The sequence below is a fragment of the Alligator mississippiensis genome, chromosome 2 (genome assembly GCF_030867095.1).
Source record: "Alligator mississippiensis isolate rAllMis1 chromosome 2, rAllMis1, whole genome shotgun sequence".
In the NCBI taxonomy this organism is placed as follows: domain Eukaryota; kingdom Metazoa; phylum Chordata; order Crocodylia; family Alligatoridae; genus Alligator; species Alligator mississippiensis.
In genome coordinates this window covers 241,837,594-241,858,322 of record NC_081825.1, presented here as the reverse complement: position 1 = coordinate 241,858,322, position 20,729 = coordinate 241,837,594, and the positions used below count along the sequence as shown (strand labels likewise).

The 20,729-nt window shown below is 41.0% G+C and overlaps 1 protein-coding gene and 1 long non-coding RNA gene across 3 annotated transcripts in view; one reads left to right on the top strand and one right to left on the bottom strand.

Moving 5' to 3' along the window:
* Positions 1-1,699: 1,699 nt before the first annotated feature.
* Positions 1,700-20,729, bottom strand: part of LOC132248787 (uncharacterized) — a 33,697-nt gene continuing 14,667 nt past the window's right edge. The window contains exons 2-4 of one of the 2 annotated variants that reach the window (XR_009460197.1): positions 8,019-8,215; positions 4,144-7,440; positions 1,700-2,985 (exon numbers count right to left, since the gene is read on the bottom strand). This is a non-coding gene — a long non-coding RNA (uncharacterized LOC132248787). Of the gene's footprint in view, positions 2,986-4,143; positions 8,216-20,729 lie in introns of both variants that reach the window. The other variant, XR_009460196.1, reaches the window with a different exon arrangement.
* The window catches only part of PAK6 (p21 (RAC1) activated kinase 6), a 59,076-nt gene continuing 51,601 nt past the window's right edge, over positions 13,255-20,729 (top strand). The window contains exon 1 of the mRNA XM_014595475.3: positions 13,255-13,511. The gene's annotated coding sequence lies outside the window, so the exon portion shown is untranslated. The remainder of the gene's footprint in view (positions 13,512-20,729) is intronic.

Genomic DNA, 20,729 nt, shown 5'->3' with positions numbered 1-20,729 from the left:
AAGGCTGCTGGGGCCAACCCAAGTCTCCTACCCCGCCCAGAGTACCTAGGCATGGGCATTCCTCAGGGAAAAGTAGCAGCGGTACAACTGTGGGGAAATGCATGTGTATGCTCATCCATGCGCAATCCCTGGGGACAAGTAGCAGCAGCACAACCATGGGGAAATGCATGTCTGTGCTCATCTGGATGCACCCCCAGAGTTTATCCAAGTAGATCACATATGAGTAATCATTTCCTGTCAACCAGAGGATATGCATCATTTTAGGTATTAGAAATCACTGAAGGAATCACTGAACTAGAGCCCAGTCTATCCCTACAGCATACCTAAGCAATATTCAGGTATTGGGAAAATGCAGCACAGCTACTTGAAGCTCAAACTGCTCACATCAAACTTTGTCCTGGATTTGGGGACTAGGTCAGATACCAAATTCAAGAGAACAGTTTCACAATCTTTATTCAGATGGCCATAGCTAAGACTAGGAACTACTAGATAATTACCAAAAGTGAAAAATATGAATAGAATCATGAAGACTGAAGTTGTTTGCCTGCAAGTAAACTGTGTTTCTTTGAGACATTTTATCATTGTAGTCTATTTCTTTCCTTGTGCGGTGGAGTTCATCTCCTATGATTTTAAATAGTGAGGAATTATAAGGTGCTCTGTACTATACTACCTTGTATGATGACTTTAAGTAGGAAGGGTGGGGGACAGCCCCAGCAGGTGCTGTGGATCAAATGATTTAGTCTAGTACACAGGAAGCTCGTATGTGTACTACAAACAGGTTCCACAATGACAAACATTCTTGGAAAACTAGTTTTCAAGATTTTCTTCTATGAACCTGAAGGAAGCTTCAAGCTCTGTGCTATGAATCTGCTCAGCTATTTTCTATAAGCTGACCTAAATTCAGGTTGTTGCAAGTGGGTGAGAAAGACCTGCTGTCATCCTTCTGAGGGCCTATCAAAACTACTATTACTAAATTTGCACTCAAGGCAGTGATGGTGAAACAGATTATATTGTCAATATTCAAGGATCTCAGAAATCTCAAACTATGAGATGCATGTATGACTTCCATTTAAAAATCTTGGCATAAATAAGCAGTAAAGGTATGGTAAGAAAGTAAGAACCAAAAGAGAAAAGATTTTTAAAAATAATGAAAATAACAGGGGAAATCATCTTGAAACCTCTCTAATAAAATGTTAACTTCTAAGCATGTGCCCAGAGGATTGAAAAGGGTCTTTGCAAAGACAGCCTGTAGCATTCTCAGAAACAATGGTATATTGATAATACTTTACATCCCAAAAGACCTCTTTAAAAAATCTTGTCAGCTGCAGCACAGTTAGTACTTGTTAGTTAATATTCGAAAGGTTGTATAAGTCAAGTATATAATACCACCTGGGTTTATTTGTGATAAATGATCTAGCTGCCTAAACTCAGATGTATTTTACATACTTTAGTGTTGGAGACCCTCATACAGTTTAGGAATATGATACGCTTGAAAGAGCAATTCAGCAGCAGAAATATTCAGCTATTTTTTGTGATGCATTCTCAGGTATGGCTATGCTTGGTGTTGTGGAGTAAGGGATTAGTTAGTAGAAAAAATTTGGAATTGGTTAAGAAAGCAGCTTAGTGCCTGTTTACCTGTCTTATTTAAATCACAGCCTCAAGTGATGCATAAAAGGAGCCATTTTATGAAGATGGTGTATAAAATCCAAAACACATATTTACAGCCCCTTTTATTGAACGATATAATTTTATGCACCCTTGTTTACAACCTGCAAACGTGCATATAACTCCAGTAATTGATTTAATAAAAAATCGGAGCAATACATTTCAGAAATAGACAAGATGGTTAAATTAGACTATAAAAGAAGCTGAAGTATATATATACAAAGGAGATCAGCAAGATCATTTTAAGCCAAAAACAAGATGAAAACATTAATTGTTCTCTTACATCTCAATTATGCAAAGATTAAAGAACCTGCCTAATTTTCATTCAAATATAATTACAGTATCATGGTCTTGAGGGTCCCTATTTGGATAAAATTTCTGAGGGGCAGTGTTCCATTGTTTTTGTAAAAGATGTACTGCTGATGCAGGTAACCTATTTGAGTCTGTGTGGTAAAAAGGTTTCAAACTATTCAATAAAAGTGAAATTATTCCAGGTTTCTCTTTCTTATGTTTAATGCAAACAGCTTGTTATTTTACATTGATATTACACAATGCTATTATTTTATGCACATTGTGCTTGACACTTACTTCACCAGTTTGTTTTATATACACATGCACACACTTTTTAGTAAAAGCTCAGTCTATTCTTCAGTTACTAGTCGTACCTTTTAGATCAGTGATTCTTAACCAGGGTGCCTTGAGATCTTTTTGAGGGTGCAGCACAATGTTAGCACTGTTATGTATGCAAATATAACTCTGGTGGCGGCGCTACCCACAGCCACGTCCACATTTTTGGGATCCTGGGGTGATGATAGTTCTCGGTCTACTCCCACTCCATCTACAAGCTGGGAGCCACCACTCATTGGAGTGCTCTCCCGTGGTCCTCCCTGTACCAGGCCACATACTAAATAACTATTTGCAGTAATTTATTATTTACAATAATAACTGAAAGACTGCCAAATTCAACATTCCATAAATAATAAACAAAATATTTTTAATGAGCTCAATAATAATCTCTACCAGCAGATAAAGCAAATACTTATCATATAACAAAAGCAATTATGTTATCAACTTTAACACTCAGGCAACTTATAATAGGTATGTACACTTAATCAGCCAGGTCACCACAAAATCACTCTGCCCGCAGCAAAGTAGCCCACTGTGGCTGCTGTGGAGCCACAGGGACCAGTACTCTCTCTGCCTCAGAAGATGGGTGGCAATGCTGTCATCTGGACAGAAGATGGGAGTGCCTGTTAGGACCTCAAGTGCGGCTGCTCCGGAGACCAGGGTTTCTTCCCTTGTCCAGTCTTTCGTGGTTGCCTGCAATCAATCACACCATTCCCCAGACATTTCCCAAGGCAGCTCCTCTGTGTTTGGCACCTGGAGTGCCCCTTCTTGGCTGTATTTTATTGAGCTCTCTGCTGGAGCTCCCACACAGCCATGATTCCCTGCTGCATTCTCTAGCTCTCCCCAAAAACCTCTAGCAACCCCTGTCCCTGATTCCCTACCAGTGACTCCCTGCACCCAGGGATCTTAAGAGTGAACCCATTTGCACAACCCCTGCTCCTTTAGTAAAGGATACCAGGCAATCCTGGGTACTCATTAGCTGATGGCTCCTCTGCCCTCAGTAGCATCTCACTTGGTCACAATTTTTCTGCCATTCATCTCAGAAGCAATTGTCCTGGTATCAGTCCCTTTCTCAGCACAGATTCAGCTACCCTCTCCCCAGCTAGTCTCCCCAAGAGTGCAAATACCCTGATTAAGCTTGCAAGCTCTGAGGAAACCCTTCAGCACCTTTACACAAGCATGACCCGACATTCTAGCAAGGAAGCTAAAGAAGTCTCGGTTGGACTGTAAGGTAGATAGAAAACTGGCTGGAGCATCAGGCACAAAGAGTAGTAAATCAATGGCTCAATGTCTAGTTGGAAGCTAATAACAAGTGGAGTGACCGTGGGGTCAGTCCTGGGACTGGTTTTGTTCAATATCTTCATCAGTAATCGGGAAGCTGGGTTTGACTGCACCCTCAGCAAGTTTGCAGATAACACCAAGCTGGGGAGAATAGTAGATATGCTGGAGGGTAAGGTAGGATTCAGAGAGACCCAGACAAATTGGATGATTGGACCAAAAGAAATCTCATGATGTTCAATAAGGCCAAGTGCAAAGTCCTGCACTTAGGACAGAAAAATCCCAGGTACCAGTACAGACTGGAGACTGACTGGCTAAGCAGCAGCCCTGCAGAAAAGGACCAGTGGATAATAAGCCCAGATGACTCCAGCAAGATGGGCATCACGATGTTTTTTGAAGATCACCAGGGTGGATGACTACCACCTCTGGGGGGAGCCTGCTCTAAACCCTCGGCACTTGTAAATACGTTTTTCCTTATGTCTAGCCTGAAGTGATCTTCAATCAGTTTATGCCCATTATTTCTTGTGAATAGATGCTCCCCCAAGCCCTGATGTACACCCCCAATATACTTACAGGCTGCAACCAAGTCCCCACGGAGTCTTTTCTTCTCCAGGCTGAACAATCCCAAGTCCTTCAGCCTCTCCTCACACATCTTGGTCTCCAGGCCTCTAATCATACGTGTGGCCCTCCTTTGGATTCTCTCAAGCTTCTCCACATCTTTCTTGAAGTGCAGTGTTCAGAACTGTATCAGTCATCCACCCCGGCAATCTTCAAAAAACGTCTTGATTCCCATCTTGCTGTGGTCAGATGACACCGTACCTGTGTTGCCAAGAAGGCTAATAGCATACTAGGCTGCATTAGTAGGAGCATTGCCAGCAGACTGAGGGAAGTGATCTTCCCCTTTATTTGGCACTGATGAGGCCACCTCTAGAGTATTGTGTCGAATTTTGGGTCCCCCATTACAGAAAGGATGCGGACAGAATCTAGCGATGAACAACAAAAATGGGTCGGGGGCTGAGGCACACGGCTTATGAGGAGAGGCTGAAGGAACCGGGCTTATTTAGTCAGGAGAAAAGAAGGCTGAGGCGGGCTTAACAGCAGCCTTCAACTACCTGAAGGGTAGTTGCAAAAGGGATGGAGCTAGTCACTGGTGGCAGATGACAGAACAGAGAGCAATGGTCTCAAGTTACAGCATGGGAAGTTTAGGTTAGATATTAGGAAAAATGTTCTCACTAGCAGGGTAGTAAAGCACTGGATCAGGCCACCCAGCGAGTTTGTGGACTCTCCATCCTTGGAGGCTTTTACAACCTGGGTAGACAAAGCCTTGGCTGGGATGATCTAGTTGGGGATGGTCCTGCTTTAAGCAGGGGGTTGGACTAGATGACCTCCTGAGGTCCCTTCCCTTCCATATGATGTTACATGATCATATGATTAGAAGATAAACACAGAAATTTCACATAGGACTCTATAGCTGTGGTCTTTCTGAGTTCTTTGTAACAGAAAAACTGCTCTACTATTTTTCTGTAGGCAAAAAAATAGTGAGAACTAAGAGCTGGAATTTTCTGAGGGTTGCCTCTAGTCTATCCAGGGTTGTCTCATGTAAAAGAACTGAACACAACTTCACCAGTTACATTGTCTCTCTACATTTGGCAAATCACTCAGATTAATAAAATTAGATTGCATTCTTAACTCTGGTGTTCCTGCATTAATATAATTCAGTTTTGGTTCATTAATATCAAGTTATGCCTTCAATAATGTTTTTTCATTTCAATTAAAAAGTAAGACTATTTCATAGTAGCTTTTACTTTAGAAGGAAAGGAAAGTAATTCTAAATCTAGGGTTTACATCAAATTGTTTCTCTAGGTTATAACCATATTTATATCTAGCTGGGGTCATCTAGACCCAGCACTCTTTCCTGCTTATGCAGGGGGTCGGACTCGATGATCTATTGAGGTCCCTTCCGACCCTAACATCTATGAATCTATGAATCTATATAATGCTCCTGGTTTGCCTATGCAGCCATCTAAAGTCTCAATCTGTCTTCTGTGCTACAGCTGATTTCCGAAATAATAAATATTCCAAAATGGCTCTGGGCTAAAATCTTAACTTGTGATGTGTAATGAGTGCTCTATGCTATGCACTAGAAAATTCTCTTGTGGTTCTTAACATGTCCTAATGCTTAGCAAGGTGGTTCTGAGTTATTTGATTGTGGTACAGAGAACTGGAGGTTAGAAACTGTCATTTAGCCCTGGGCTATGGGCACTGCAGTTGTGCTACCATGCACACTCTCAGAAAGATTTTCCTGAAAGATTACTAGCGCAAGACTGCAGATTCTGAAAACTTCCTGCTGTTTCATATGTGTTGGTTTATCCCCCTGTAGGTTCTCTCTACTTAATCTATGCTTAGTTAGTCTGAAAAACTGACACCTACATCAGGACACTCTTAGAAATAGGGGTGGCTCTCTACAAATTATTCTAATAGAGTATTTAAATAGAGCATATACAGAGACAAGATTATATACAGATATGAATGAACACTGATGTTACTCAGCTAGAACAGGAAAATGTCACATCCCTCTACTGTTGCTTTGTCAATATTTGTTTCCTTCTTTTCTTGGGTCATTAGTTCTGCCTACAGTCGTTTAATTATTGATCCTATGACACTTCTGATTGACAGAGTGCAAATGGAAGAAATACCTCTGTGAAAGTGTGACTGTCCAACAGTCAAACTTAATATATCACCATGGCGAAAGAAATCTTCCAGATCAAATTCAATATATAATCACCCCTTTATGAGAACAGCAATTAAAACCTAGGAAAACACATAGAAGAAATTAAGCTCATATCCATCACCTTTTGCCCCTATACATAATAATATTGAATTTAATCTAATAGTATGTTAGGAGGCTTTAATATCTGGGAACATACAGGTATAATACATTTTCAAATAAGTTATATGTAGATTTTAAAAAGAAATATAATGTATTGTAAGTGAAATTAAAATTCCATTTTCCAATACCTGCACTTGAGACATTTTTCAACGCATTCTCAAAGAAAGGTAAACCTCAATGGAAATTTGACAGCATTTGAGAAAATACTGGTCACATCTCAGAAACGCACAGGCCTATTGTCTGTGTTATATAAAGCAATTTCAAATAACCATAATAGAGAAAAAAACACTGTTTATGACAAAGTGCGGTATTGACATTGGATCATAAATAAGTGCTGAAGAATGGGCAAACATCTGGAAGAATGGTCCTCACACATAAATCTGCATGATAATAGAAGAAAATTATTTTCAAATCCTCTATCCATTGTATCTCACCCCACTTAAAATTACATGCATTTATGGCAAGGGCTTTCAACCTTTTTTAGTCTAAGTATCCCCAGCCCTAGGGGGGAAGAGGTAGCACATGCCCAATTTATGGTTATGATTTATGATATAAGAACAGGCAAATGTTGGAGGATTCTACCACATACGGATGCATCCCAGAGTTAAGGTGTTCTGGAAGAAGGTTGGATATATAGCAAGGGAAATAACAGGATGCAAGCTATCAGATAGCTCCATAGGCCATGTCCACACAAGCATGGATGTTTGGTTCCCCAGGGATAACTAGCAGCTGCACACCTTGTACCGCCATTAGTTGTCCCCGGGGAACACCTGTGCCATGCTCCTCTGGCAGGTTACCCTGGGTCGGGAAGGGCTGGCCCCAGCAGCCTTACCTAGGGTCCTGGGGGTCTCCTGCAGCTGCAGCAGTGGTGATCCTGCTGTTTGGAGCCTGCCTAGTAGTTGGTGCCAGCCAGCCATGCTCTGGTTTTGAGGGGCACACGCTGCCGCCTCATGCACTGCTCCATTTTTTTGTTGGAAATTCTTGGAATTTGCAAAAGAAGAATTTTGTTGTGCCTCCAAACAGGAAGTTTGAGAAACTTCTTGAATATTAAAGAAAGTACAAGTTCTATAAGCTTATACTTAAGAACAAATTTATAATACAGTTTAAATTTAAAAGTAGAGATAAGTAGAAGATAGTGAATTCTTATATGGGGATGAAGAAACACAAAGGCTTAATAGCTATGGAAACATAAAGGAACTTTCGAGAGACTGAAAGCAAGAGGAGAAAAGAACACAAGCTAGTGGGCAATAACTTGGGTTAATGGAGTACTGTTGATAAAAGTTAAATATCTATCTCTATAGTTTAGGGGGTTGGATGCACATTTAAAAATTAAATTTGTTATATGTTGAATTTATTAATAAATAAACTTTAAAATAAGTACTTTTGAACTTATCTTTAGTCTTTTGCTTGGTTTCTGTTTGTGAGCTTATACTTACATTTCTAGGGTTTTGCAGTTTGCATAGACACATTAATTTTGCTCTTCAGTTTTATAGGATCCCCTATAAGCCAGAACAACATTGTACTTTTGTGTAGGAAAATAATTTAAAGAGTAATTTACCATGTAAGTAGCCCGTTTGATTAGTTCGTTCTGATCCCGTAGTAAGATGAAGGCTACAACTTGTCTTTCAAATGTACTTGGGCAGTATTCCATTCCCCGGATGGTTCAGATCAATACCTTCAGAAAGGCCATATATTAATATAATACGCTGCTTTGTTGATAGGTATCTTGGGGATTAGTTCCAAGATTTTCTTGGACTGTGAAAAGACAAAAGTGTACAAATGAAGTAGTGAATTGTCTGTTTTTAAAAGGAGGATGCAGATGATGGGTAGGGGAAAGATCACTGCATGTGCATTGTACCATGCTATGCCAAGCTCACCGTGCCTGTACATGTGTTGTACCATGCCAGGCTCAGGAATCAAAGGGGGGATGTGACCAGATTTCCGCATCTCTCCTGGATCCATCCCTGTCACTTTATCCAGCTCCTCCAGGGGCACCATATATTGCTCCTTCTATTCAGATTCACAATAGCATATGACCTATTCTTTTCAAATGTTTGAAAATTCCTGGAGTGACTACAGCAGCAACCTTCGTATCAAATTTAAGAATGCAGATAAAGGCTGAAGGCAACCTACTTTGGCCTAGAGGACAGACCCTTAGAGACAGCTTGTGAAGGCAACCATGAAGATAGTCACTTACTGGCTTAAATATGTGAAAGTGTGTAATAGAAGTATGTGGTCTTTATAGGGCTGTGATTCTCAACCAGGGTGTTGTACCATTGTGGAGTACCTTGAGATCCTTTCAAAAGTGCCATGGAGTGCCACATGGTAGTAGTACTCTTAGGTATGCAAATATAATTCAGAAGATAAATGCAGAGATTTCAACTAGAAATTCATAGTGTTCTCGTCTTTTTTAGTTATTTGCAACAGAAGAATTGCTTTATTATTTTCCTGTAGTCAGAAAAGGAGTGAAGACTAAGAGCTAGCATTTTCCAAAGGGGCCAAAAAAAATTTGAAAACCACTGTTATAGGGTTTTAAAAAGAAATAGCCTTCTCAATAAAATATTTTTATCTGATGAGCCAGAAAATGAGGAAGAATCTACCACAACCCTTGGTAAGTCATTCCAATAGTTAATTACCTTCAGTGCTAAGAAAAAAGGGGGGTTGCCTACTTTGAGTGTTTGCCTATGATGAAATATTAGTGTACTTATGTCCTGTGTGCCAGGATTAGAACACATGTTTTACTTCTGTCTGATAAATTAAAGAGTCTACGGTTAAAATTCTGTTTACTGTGTAGGTACTTAGATGGATTAAGTCATGCTTTAATTTTTCCTATAATAGGTTAAACCAAAGGTCCTCAACTCCTGGCCCATGGGCCAGATCCGGCCCCTGGTACCCTGTCATCCAACACATGGGGCTCCTCACAGGTCCATGTGGAGCCTTGCTGGACCATGGTCCTTCCCGTTAGATCAGGCATTCTGGGTGGTGCAGACCTGATTGTGGTACACAGGACCAGGCAGAGGTGGCATGAGGTCTCTGGGACTTGATCCTGGTGGGTGGAGCTGGTGCAGGTCCCTTGGAGCTTAATCCTTCAGGATGGAGGTGGTATGAGGTTCCAGGGCCTGATTCTGGTGGCAGGGTCCAATCCAGCCTGTGGACTAGCCCTGCATCCCTCATCTGGTCCATGGGGCCAACAGGTTGAGTGCCACTGGGTTAAACAGCTTGAACTCCTGTCACCTTGCTTTATAAGGCATATCATCAAAGCCTTTAATTGTACATGCAGCTCTTCTCCAAATCATCTACCATTTATCAACATCTTTCTTAAATTGTAGACAACAAAACAGGACACAACATTCCAGTAGCAGTCGTTCCCATGTCAAATAAAGGTAATAAAACCTCCGCAGTCTTACTGGATATTTCTCTTGATATTTCATATGCTGAAAGTGCTGTTGTTTCATATCCTGCTGCAGAGTTATGGGAAAGGTAATGTTTGGAAAGTTGCCCTAATGTCTATAACATTTGTAGTCCAGTTAACTTCTTTATTAAAGAAGAGGCAGTAAAGCCAATAGATAAGTCACTGGATTACATGTGGAAGACTCAGGCTCTTCTGTCAGCTCTGTTCCTGCCTTTCTATGTGACACTAGGTAAGTCACTAAACCTCTTGGGTTTCCTGCATATAAAATTAAAGTAAATATATTTATCCACCTTTTAAAGTGCTTTGACTACTATAGATAAAAAATGCTAGGTAACAGCAATTAGTACATTTCGCCTGCTAGCCTCTGAACACTTCTAGCATCTTAATTTCTCTATAGCTCTTAATTTTATAGAGTGTTAGGGTGAAATACATTAAATGATGCTTCACATGCTTTGCTTGTGATTCTATAGTCAAAACCCAGGGAAGAGCTGGGAGGGGGGATAGTATGGTCAAATTCATATGTGGAAGTTCTTTCTCATGTGAATTTAGATATTTAGGATTTTGTTGATTGATGTGGGAGAATGGAGAAGCAGAGATATTCCGTGTTGAATTTTCTTTCTGAGTTGGAATATTACTGCTGCACTCATCATATACAATAAAAAACTCTTTTCCTTAATATCCAAGTTCCTGTCTGCTTTGAGTAGATATTATTCAAGCCTAAAGTTAAGACTTGGAACCCCATCCTTGTGGATATCCTGGCTTAGACATCATCCAGTTTAGGAATCTCACCATACTGTAATCTCTTAGTCTCACAGGAGATTACTTCTTTATTGTTTTCTTTGTGTATGCAAATTGCCATCTTGATGCCATCTTCTCTTCTCTGGACTACCCCCTTGAGCCTTTCCACCCATTGTAAGTGTATATTAGAATAGCCTCTGCGTATATTCAAATCACTTACCTTTTTTTCTCCCCTGTGTCCTGGTATTAAAAAAAATCATGGAGTCACTTAAACCTAGAGTTCATTAGGCTAATATGGTTATAACATGCCAGTTTTTGAAGCCAGTAACACAAAAGGGGGTGATATGCCTAGCATTATTTCTGGCCACTTTGACTCCACAACCCAAATAATCAAATATCTATTTACAGACAGGTCAACTGCAGAAAGCCAAAGCAAAGCTGGAATTTATGTCTTAGGAACCAAAGTGAGACATATTAAATAATGTGCCATTATGTCATATTGTTCTGTTGTTCAGGGCTCCTGATTGTGTTGCTTAGTTTTAATTGCTTTATATTAATATTTGATGATATTGCCTTTCACCTTTAGGGCAGGTGGAGAGTCACTTGATAAATGAAAGTGCTATAAGGAGCCCATGACACTTGCATAAAAGGTATCTATCACAGTGTCCTTGTCAAAAATTTCCCCTTGCTTCACTACTGTGTAATGGGTTATTTAGCTACAGCCCCTCACCCCAGGGGTAGCTGCATTTCAGCACTACTGTATGACTCCTTCAGAGTGAAGACTACTGTAAAAATATAAAATGTTATCTGACTCCCATTTAGGCTTTTACTCAAAAGCAGTTCTCAGTTGGAGAGCAGAGCCCAGCTATAGGGAATGAAAATCTGAAACCTAACAGTATTTAGTAGCTTCAGGGACTTGAAGCATTTTCTGACAAGAAAATTCATTCCTGAGACTTGCTGACAGGAACATGTAGTGTGGAACTGCTGCCTGCCCTTCCTCCTCCAACCCAGTGCAAAAAGAGAAAGGAAAAAAAAAAAGGAAAGGAAAAAAGAGCTCTTTATAAATAGCTCTGTTCCTGTCGTATTTGTAAATTCAGTGCTTTTTGTGTCAGTGACATCACCCTCCTCTCCATGGCAACTCGCTACGATTTCAAAATTGCCTGGCACTATTTGAGAAACTTAATGCTGCAGATGAACACGTTGATTCAGGATGATTTAATTGAGAAATAAAACAGCACAGGGGGCGGCAGGGGAAGAGGTGGGAACCATGAGGAAATGGGTTGCTGTCAACTCTAATCCTCTGGAAAGCTTGCATCTGTGATGAGTGCATTTTAAACCTACTTGCCCAGTTTCTCTCCTTTTTCTAACTATTCTGTCAAGAGGAGGAGGTGGGTGGGCATTTTATTCTTTTATCTCCACTATGTTGGGGGAGAAGCACTACAGGTGACTAAGTAGGAGGATCAAGACTGACTCAGTCCTGAGCTATTTTCTCTCTCTCTCCCTTTTTTTGTTAGTTTTTACCTTTTGTCCATTAGCTTGTATTTTTATCCCAGTCCCAATGAGATGATAAAGAAATATCAAAGCCTGCTGCTATTACTGTTTGTGAAAACATGTGCCTGTGGTTATACAGGTGAAGAACTAAAACTGAATCCTAATGGCAAGAAAATTGACATTTCTTGCTTGGCAGCAACGTTTTATATTAAAAATAGCTTTTGTTCTATGAATCTTGTCCAGAAGATGCTAATTGGCATGACCTGGGAGCAAGCAAGAAACAGCTGTCAGTCTGTTTGTGAAAATACATAATTCCCCCAGGGGCAAATCTGCTGGTTTTAACTTGATTGCTAAACTAACACCTGTAGCTAGAAGGTCATTTACCTGGATCATTGTTTACAAAATTGGATTTTGTTGGGTTTGATCTGGGTTTCTGATGGTGGAATTGTAATGTGTTCAGCTGAAATGTGTACAGGAATCTTCACCTGATGCAAATTGATGTTTCTTTGTACTTCAGAGGCACTGGAGTGATATAAACCAGCTGATGATCCGGTCACACTATTTAAGTCCTGAGACAGTCTTCATTTATAATGCAGGCTTTTGGTACTACCAAGTCCATTGCTGAAATTCAGCATCCATCAAATGTTGCACATCATATTTTAAAAAATGTAGGGAATTGTAGTCACATTCTCTTTTCAAATGAGCTCACACCTCTCATTTTTCCACTCTGCAAAGCAGGCAGACCTGTAACTAGATCCTAGAAGTGTGAGGCTGAGTTGCATTTGTTAACACTCCCACCTGGAGTGGACTGCAAGGCAGTCATCCTGTAATGTCATGGCTCTGCTAAGGAAAATGCATGTATATTCTTTATACATTGGAATCCCGGCAAAAATGTCACTCTGTGTATAATCCTATCCTCTGTGCCAAGATCACAGCATCAGTCCACAATAAATACAGTCCTTGAATAACATCTTATGCCTGCAATACAAACCTTGATAAGAGTGAATACCTACAATGGGATCAAATCAGTTTCAGCTGCAAGACTGTAATAGAATTTGTCACTGAAGTCTCGTTCTCTAAATGTGAGGGTACTGTAACTTCTTTGTATTCTTCTAAACCTCTGCTTATTGCCAGAGAGAGGGGGCGTCTGGCACTTTTGTATACTCCTCCACAGCAGCTGGCATCAGGCTAGTGCCGGTGAGTAAGCAGCTGGCAGGATGATGTGTGTTTGCGTGTGTGTGAGGCACTGAACCAGGATCTTGCCGAAGAAGCTTTAAGATAAAATTGTGGAGAATTTTTGCCTGAAGCAAGGGATGTTTCCAACATCTAAGGCAAGCAGCAGCCTGCAGTCTGAGAGAAGAAGGGTCTGAGGTCACTCCAGACGTGGTGATTCTCACAGATCTTCTGAAGGTAAGATCCCTATGCCACTCAACAGGATCCCCAAGGCCCCCCCATGAAGGCTGAGCGTAATTCTATGATTTTTAAGCCTGGGAAGGGTTAGAAGATCACAGTATCAAGAATGTGTGCCCTTGGCTGGCACTCCCTTTTCAGGCTGCAAATTTAAATCGACCAATGGGAACCAATCTTCTCAGTTGTGAAGCCACAAACAGAGGGAGGGGGAAGAGGAAAGGCTTTTAACTCTAGAAAGTCCCCTTCTAGCTTGGACATACAACAATTGTGAATGATTGGTAGTGAGGCTCCTAGTTCAAATGCATAGATACTAGTGTGATGGCACTATAGGACCTCAAGGACAGACAGGTAGGCTTGTGACTCAGAGAGAGTAAAGCTCTCTAAATAGAGATCAGTTTGTTAATAGCATTTAGTATTTTTAAGAATGCTAGGGCACTACAGGGTTGCTTGGTAGGATAAAGAATGAAAACAGTCCCAGTCTTAAAGATCTTGCTGGCTTTGTGATGCTTATAGCAAGGGTTCCTGATTTGAGAATATTACCTGAACAAATGCTTCTGAAAACAAGTTTGAGAACAGGCTTTTCTAATGCATGCATTCACATTAAATCTTACCTACCAGTTCTAGCCAGCAGCTAATACTAAAGATCTCTGTCCAAGCAGTATTGGAGTATTAGAGGATATTTGTTAATGCATCTTGAAGAACTAAAGTAATTCTACCTCACTGTCTAATACATGTCATGAAAGTATCTTCTTTCTTATCCTTAAAGCTGAAAACTTTCACAACAGAAGACAAGATGGGAATTTTATGATTTTGGCTTTGGAAGATGGTTGATTACTGTCTACATAAATTCTATAATCTTTGCTTAAATTGTGCACTCTGCTGTACTTTTATAAAGATGCCAAGGCCACTAACCTGGATTCTGAAAAGATATCAGGGTACATCTGATTTTCCTTTTTTTCTCTGTGCCTTAATTGCTCTAATATCAGCAACAATTCCTGTTTCACTGCAGTCACATTTCAGATGAGTAAAATGTGTCCATATAATCAAAAGCATCTCAAACACAAGAAAGTTCATATAGGCCGAATGCAGTAGATAGAGTTGGTGTGGAGGAAAAAAATCTCAAAAGGGATGTCTTGAGAAAAAGCCTCACAGTCAGCCTCATAGTTCTTTTTACTTTGCCCTCTCCCAACCCTATATTACGTGGCCTGTGCATAGATCTGTTGCATTAGGGAGCTTGAGCAAGCTTGCCCATTGAATGATATTGGTGCCCAGACTTCAGGCAGGGAGTCAAAACTAAGGAGGGGATGGTCAGCAAACATGGCTTAATTTGATGCTGTTCTCTACAGTACCTGGCAACACCAGCTGTGCAGTTAACGCCATTTGGAAGCTGATGCTGGCCAGTTTGATTTTACTTTGCTAGGATCCATTAATTACTGCCAAGTTTAGAGTTAGAAGAAGTGCATTTTACTGGCATTGAGAACTCCTAAAGCATTAATCTAGGACTGTTTCCAAGTATTCTTTTTACTTGGAGAGTGGTTAGAAATAAACCATTTTTTGATTTAGATCCAGAATGATGCCATAAGGAGGGAGATTTGGAAAAGGCAGAAACATTTAGAGTACCTTTATTCTGGATGTACTATGAACAGCTAAGGGCAATCTGCCTTGATGATCTTTTTATTTATTTTTAATGTCCTGTTCAGCAGTAAATTCTGAGCAGATGGGCACAGCAGCAGTAAGCTAGTGGCAAGAGGGCAGGGGAACCAGGGCAACTGCAGACCAGGCATAGGTGGGTATGGTTGCTGTAACAACAGAGGGCAGTGTGTACACTGAAAAGAGTGGGCAGGGGACAGCAACAACAGTATTCAGTAGGTGGATCAGCAGGGATAAGCAGCAGGCTGCCTGCAGGTGGGTGTTCTAGAAATGTGGACATTACCATTTCCAATATTGCATGACATCAGTTAAACTTGCTGGAATTCTGAATAATTTATTTTGAACATTATGTCACATTCTATGTGATATTTCCCTTGCTTTGCCATACTGTCTCTACATTTTTGTCTATGGTATCGTTTTTGAGCTCTTGGCAGGTCCTGAACTTCCTGTAGGTGCTAGAATGAGTAGAGCCAGGCTTCTAGGGAATACAAATTGTGTCATTAGTAGAAGGTGTTCTTAATTAAATACTAACCATCCTCCTCAATTAAAACTTCCACAGAAAACTAGGCACTTGGTAGTAAAATAAATAATAGCAGGTCATGAGTAATACCTCTCAAGGGAGCACGGGAGACAAAATTACACTAATGTAATAAAAGGGGTATGTCTGCAATGGCTTAGTGCAGTGATTCTTTACCAAGGCACAGTGAGATCTTTTGAAGGGTGCCACACAATGTTAAAGTTAGCTGTGTATACACCTACACATGATTCACAAGATTAAACTCAGATATTTCAAATAGGAATCCTTAGTGTCAAAGATATTCTGACCTGTTGTTATCCTTCTGAGTTCTTTGAAAGAGAATTGCTTTATTTTTTTTCAAGGGGTGCCATGAGTCTAAAAAGTTTGTAAACTGCTGCCTTGAAGGTGCAATAATGGAATCAGGAGTTTTTCAGGGCTAGGTTCAATCATGGTTAAAGCCAAAGTGACTGAAGTCCATTTCAACCTCATGGCTTTTTGGTGATCTCAGACCATTTTTGCTACCCCAAACAACACTCCGTGTAGCAATATCAGATGAGAGGCTGAAGACGGAATAGGCTACACAGAGTGAGCTGCTCCTTTTGTACCAGCAGTAGTCCTAACAGCCCAGATTTAAGATATGTTGGTGGAGGAACACGGAGGTTGGTACTACCGTTGTTCAGTCTGCACATACGGTGTGGATAAAATGAAGTTTTCAGGACCAGATGGTGGATTGACTAAGCAAACACACATGGTCTAACTTGAGATTGCAGGGTGGTATTATGATCCCTTTTCTTTTTCCTTGTCCCCTTCCAATCCTGGGGCCACTGTTCTGGTCTCTGGCATAATGTAGAAAAACCTGCAGGGTCCAGTGTTCTTCTTCAGGTTCATTTTCAGATCCTTATTGACCAGAATGTCCACTGTGGCTAGGTGTACAAGTGGATAAGGAGAGAGAGGTAGTTAGCCGTGTTAGTCAGAAGTCAGGCAGAAGGCAGGGTAGAGACCAGCGTTCCCTCTAAACTGTGCATCGTGTACAACCATGCAGGTGCACCTGACAGCACAGCAAGACTGCACCTGCACAACTGTGCACAACACACAGCTTAGAGGGAATGCTGGTAGAGATGCACCTAATAAGCTAACTAAAACAAAGACGCATAAGTTTTTGTGAGCCAAAGCTCACTTCATCATAAGTGGATGAGTGACAGGTTCATTAACTTTCCCTGTGTGTATGATATATAAAACTATAACCGTAAAACCTGAAAATTATTTCCATAGTTGGTTTAGCTAGCATGTTGTTAGTCTGCACCTTATCTTTTCTCTTGTCTCCTACTCCTACCTGTTTACATAAACTCACTGTCTAAGTACAGACAGTCAAAAAGCCTGAGGCTGAATTTTTCAGTTTTTTGCAGGTTAGTCTAAGCTGCAAAGATTAAACTGAAAAAAAACTGAACACACATTTACCTTCGATTCAGGAAATGCAGACACATGACTGCAGTGGCCCAGGCCAGAAGCCAGGGGGCACTAGAGCATGGCTCTCTGGCACTTCCTCTTCCTGCTGCCCCCAAGGTCTCTGGCATTTGCAGACCAGCATCATGGCAGCAGGACTCTGCAGAGTTGTTCATCACTTCCTCTTCAGGTTTCCACATGTTGTGGAAAATTCCTGTGTTCCCATGGTAAATTCTCTAGCACCCTGACTGCTTTGTTTCTCTGCAACAGACCGAAGTAGCCTAGATCAAGCCAGGATCCTACTCCTTGGTCCCTAGAGCTGTCAGCGTTGAATACTTCATTGGCACTTCATAATATTTTTAAATATGAATTAAGTTGACTCTGATTTTAAAATTCCTGCATAATCTATGTGTATACTTAAGTGCTTTGCTGCATTGAGGCAAGAGTGCTTAGCATTCTCATAGGATCAAGCCCTGAAGCAAAGTGAGCAATAGCATTTGTAAATATCCATGTTCCAGCAACATCTGCAGATGAATTAAAATCAAGGAAAAGATTATGCTGTAGAGGAAGTGGGGACTTTTGGTATTATTTTTATGAAGTGCAGAGGTAACTCCATGTCCTCTGTCACTTTTGTGTTATGACTTCCCTTGGGTAGAAGAATACTTGATGAATGTTGTTCATGTAGAAACATAAGCCTAGAGGAGTGCCTCCCGAGACACTGGGTTTAGTTTCCTGCATTTCTAGGCAACCATTTGTTGAAAGGGTCTACAAAATCATCTACTCCAACTTTCTTACATACCAGGGACACAAAGCACCCCTTGGAAAAAAACCCAAAACCTATATTATTCCTCATAGGTGTAGTGGAAGCAAGGTGGTGTCATGTATTGTCACTGCAGTGCAATGGAATTTCTTAAGTTAATATATGCTCATGGCAAATCGGAGCTGTTTTGACATTCTCCTGAAGATGCATTAAACTAATAACCAGATGTTGACTTGTAATGATTGACAGAGAGAAAAAGCATGTAAAAACATGGCAAAGCTTGAAACCAAGAAATGAAATGTGTGGACACTGAGCTAAGAACTCTTCTGCTTAGTGCAGGGGGAGAGATGGAATCATTGACATTTTGTGTCAGGGGCAGGTAATGCTGCTAGCATAGGCATGCATTTAAGCTTTGCTTCTCTATTTGACCCTGAAGACCATAAAACACTGCATTCTTGTTGCCTAATAAAAATTATCTCATCTTGAAAAGACTGTCCTGTGCCTTTACCTGTAGAGCTAAAATCTTTATCAGGAGTTCAGGGTCTTTGGACTCTATGAAAGAGCCACAGTGAGGGATAGTGGTGTTGAAGCTAGGTCCTCATCTCAGAGTAGTGGAGCTATGGAAGCTGACACCACTCCCAAAGCCTCCCTCTTACAAACAGTGGAAGCCCAGGGTCTGGGATTAAAGGGATAAAGCCTTGTGGATCAATGATATCTCGTGGCGGATGGTAGGATGCTTTGTGCAACAGTAGTGTTTTGCAAAAAAGTAACCACGGCAGTGCAAACAAGCTTAGTCAAGGAAACAGATGGGAGAAAGTGATAAGGGTAAAGAGGGGGAGGGGCAGAAAGGGTTAAGCTTTGATGTGTTAACCAAGGTGGAGCATGTTTATAAGGAAGATCCAATACAGAATCTTGATCTAGACTTGTGTGAGGGTTTAGGAAAGTTGTCCAATTGCCAGGCTCTGTTAGGGGGAGACATTGTTCTGAATGAACTAGTCATATAAGGTGTTTAGTTATAAGAACAAGAGTTTCTTTCAAGCTATAATGTAAAAAAGCAAAGCTATTTTGGGAGAGACATCAATGCTGCACATGTTCATAATGGCATTTTAATGGCTGTAAATTCAATTGTTTTTCCCCTAAGAATCTGGTGATATTGGGCTGTCTGTAGCATCTGTCTTGGCTTATTCACAATCTCCTAATTTGCATATTTTCTGATACACGGTGCCTTACTATATGCAGTATTTTATTTTTATTACCCTCTGTTACCATTCTAATTAATTGAGAGAGAAAATTCTATTCTGTAAGCTATTCTGTGATTGCATGTTTATCAAAAGAAGTGCTGAAGAAGAAAAAGCCTGAAATATCTGGGTTCATATTTTCCAAGAGGGATGGAAGTACTATGCAACCTATCATATTGTGGACTGCCTTTCTTCATAATGGGTCATATCTTGAATTTCTGTATGTGTGACAGCCACCATTTTGGCAGGTAACACTGATGACTGAATAGAAATCAAGCAAAACTACAACTACTCAGACATCTCATGGGAAGAGCACTCAGTCAAATCCGATCGGTCTCAGAGCTTCCTTATATGTGTGGATGAACTCTACCTGTCTTGAGAAGCTTATGGGGTGACAAGAGGTAAGGCGCTGCTGGACCTGGTACTGGCCGGAGGGGATGATCTAATTGGCGACCTAAGAATCGAAGGGAAGCTGAGTGACAGTGACCACGGGTTGATCACTTTCACTATCCATTGCAAAGCTGGCAAGTCAGCCAACAATGCAATAGTCCTTGACTTTAGGAAAATTGACTTTCATAAGCTCAGGAGGCTTGTTCCTGAGGCCCTGAGACGCCATGATTCCACAGGGAGGAGAGTTCATGATGAGTGGTTGCTCCTTAAGGAAGCAGTCTAGAAGCACAAGGGGAGTCTCTCCCAACCCATAGGAAAGGTGGTAAAAAGGCTCAACAACCCCTTTCACTCAACAAGGAATTCATGGACCTCTTATGTCTAAAAAGAGAGGCTTCTAATGGATGGAAGATGGCGAAACACAGACCAGTGCAGAATACTCCTTCTTAGTGGTATCTACAGGGAGCGAACTAGGAAAGCCAAGGCTGCAACTGAACTCCAAATGGCTACACAAATCAAGGACAATAAAAAGTCCTTCTTCAGATATGTGGGGAGTCAAAAGAAAAACAAGGGCAACAGTGGTCCCCTGCTAAACCAGTTGGAGCAGCTAACTACCAACACCCAGCTCCTTTTCACCAGCCCAAAGGGACCACCCTGTCAAACCTGATGCGGGATAACCAGGGTGAGGATTAATATATGTCCACCATTGGTGTGGATCTCGTGAGGGAGCCATCCTGAGAGGCTGGACCCCCACAAATCAGCTGGTCCAGATAGATTGCACCCAAGAGTGCTAAAGGAACTGGCAGACATCATAGCGTAGCCACTGGTGAGGATATTTGAGAACTCATGGTGCTTGGGAGAAGTATCTGAATATTGGAAGAGGGCCAATGTGGTGGCCATCTTCAAAAAAGGGAGGAAAGAAGACCTGGGAAACTACAGGCCAATCAGTCTGACCTGAATCCCTGGGAAGGTTTTGGAAAAATTATCAAAGAAACCATTCTTGACAGGCTAACAGAAGACAACATTCTAGAGGGATAGCCAGCACGAGTTTGTTGTGAGTAGGTCTTGCCTGACCAATCTCATTTCCTTCTATGACCAGGTTACATATCATCTGGACAAAAAGGAAGAGGTTGATATTTATATTTGGACTTTAAAAAAGCCTTTGACCTGGTGTCCCGTGATGTCCTTATGGAAAAATTGGGCAACTGCGGCATTGACTACTC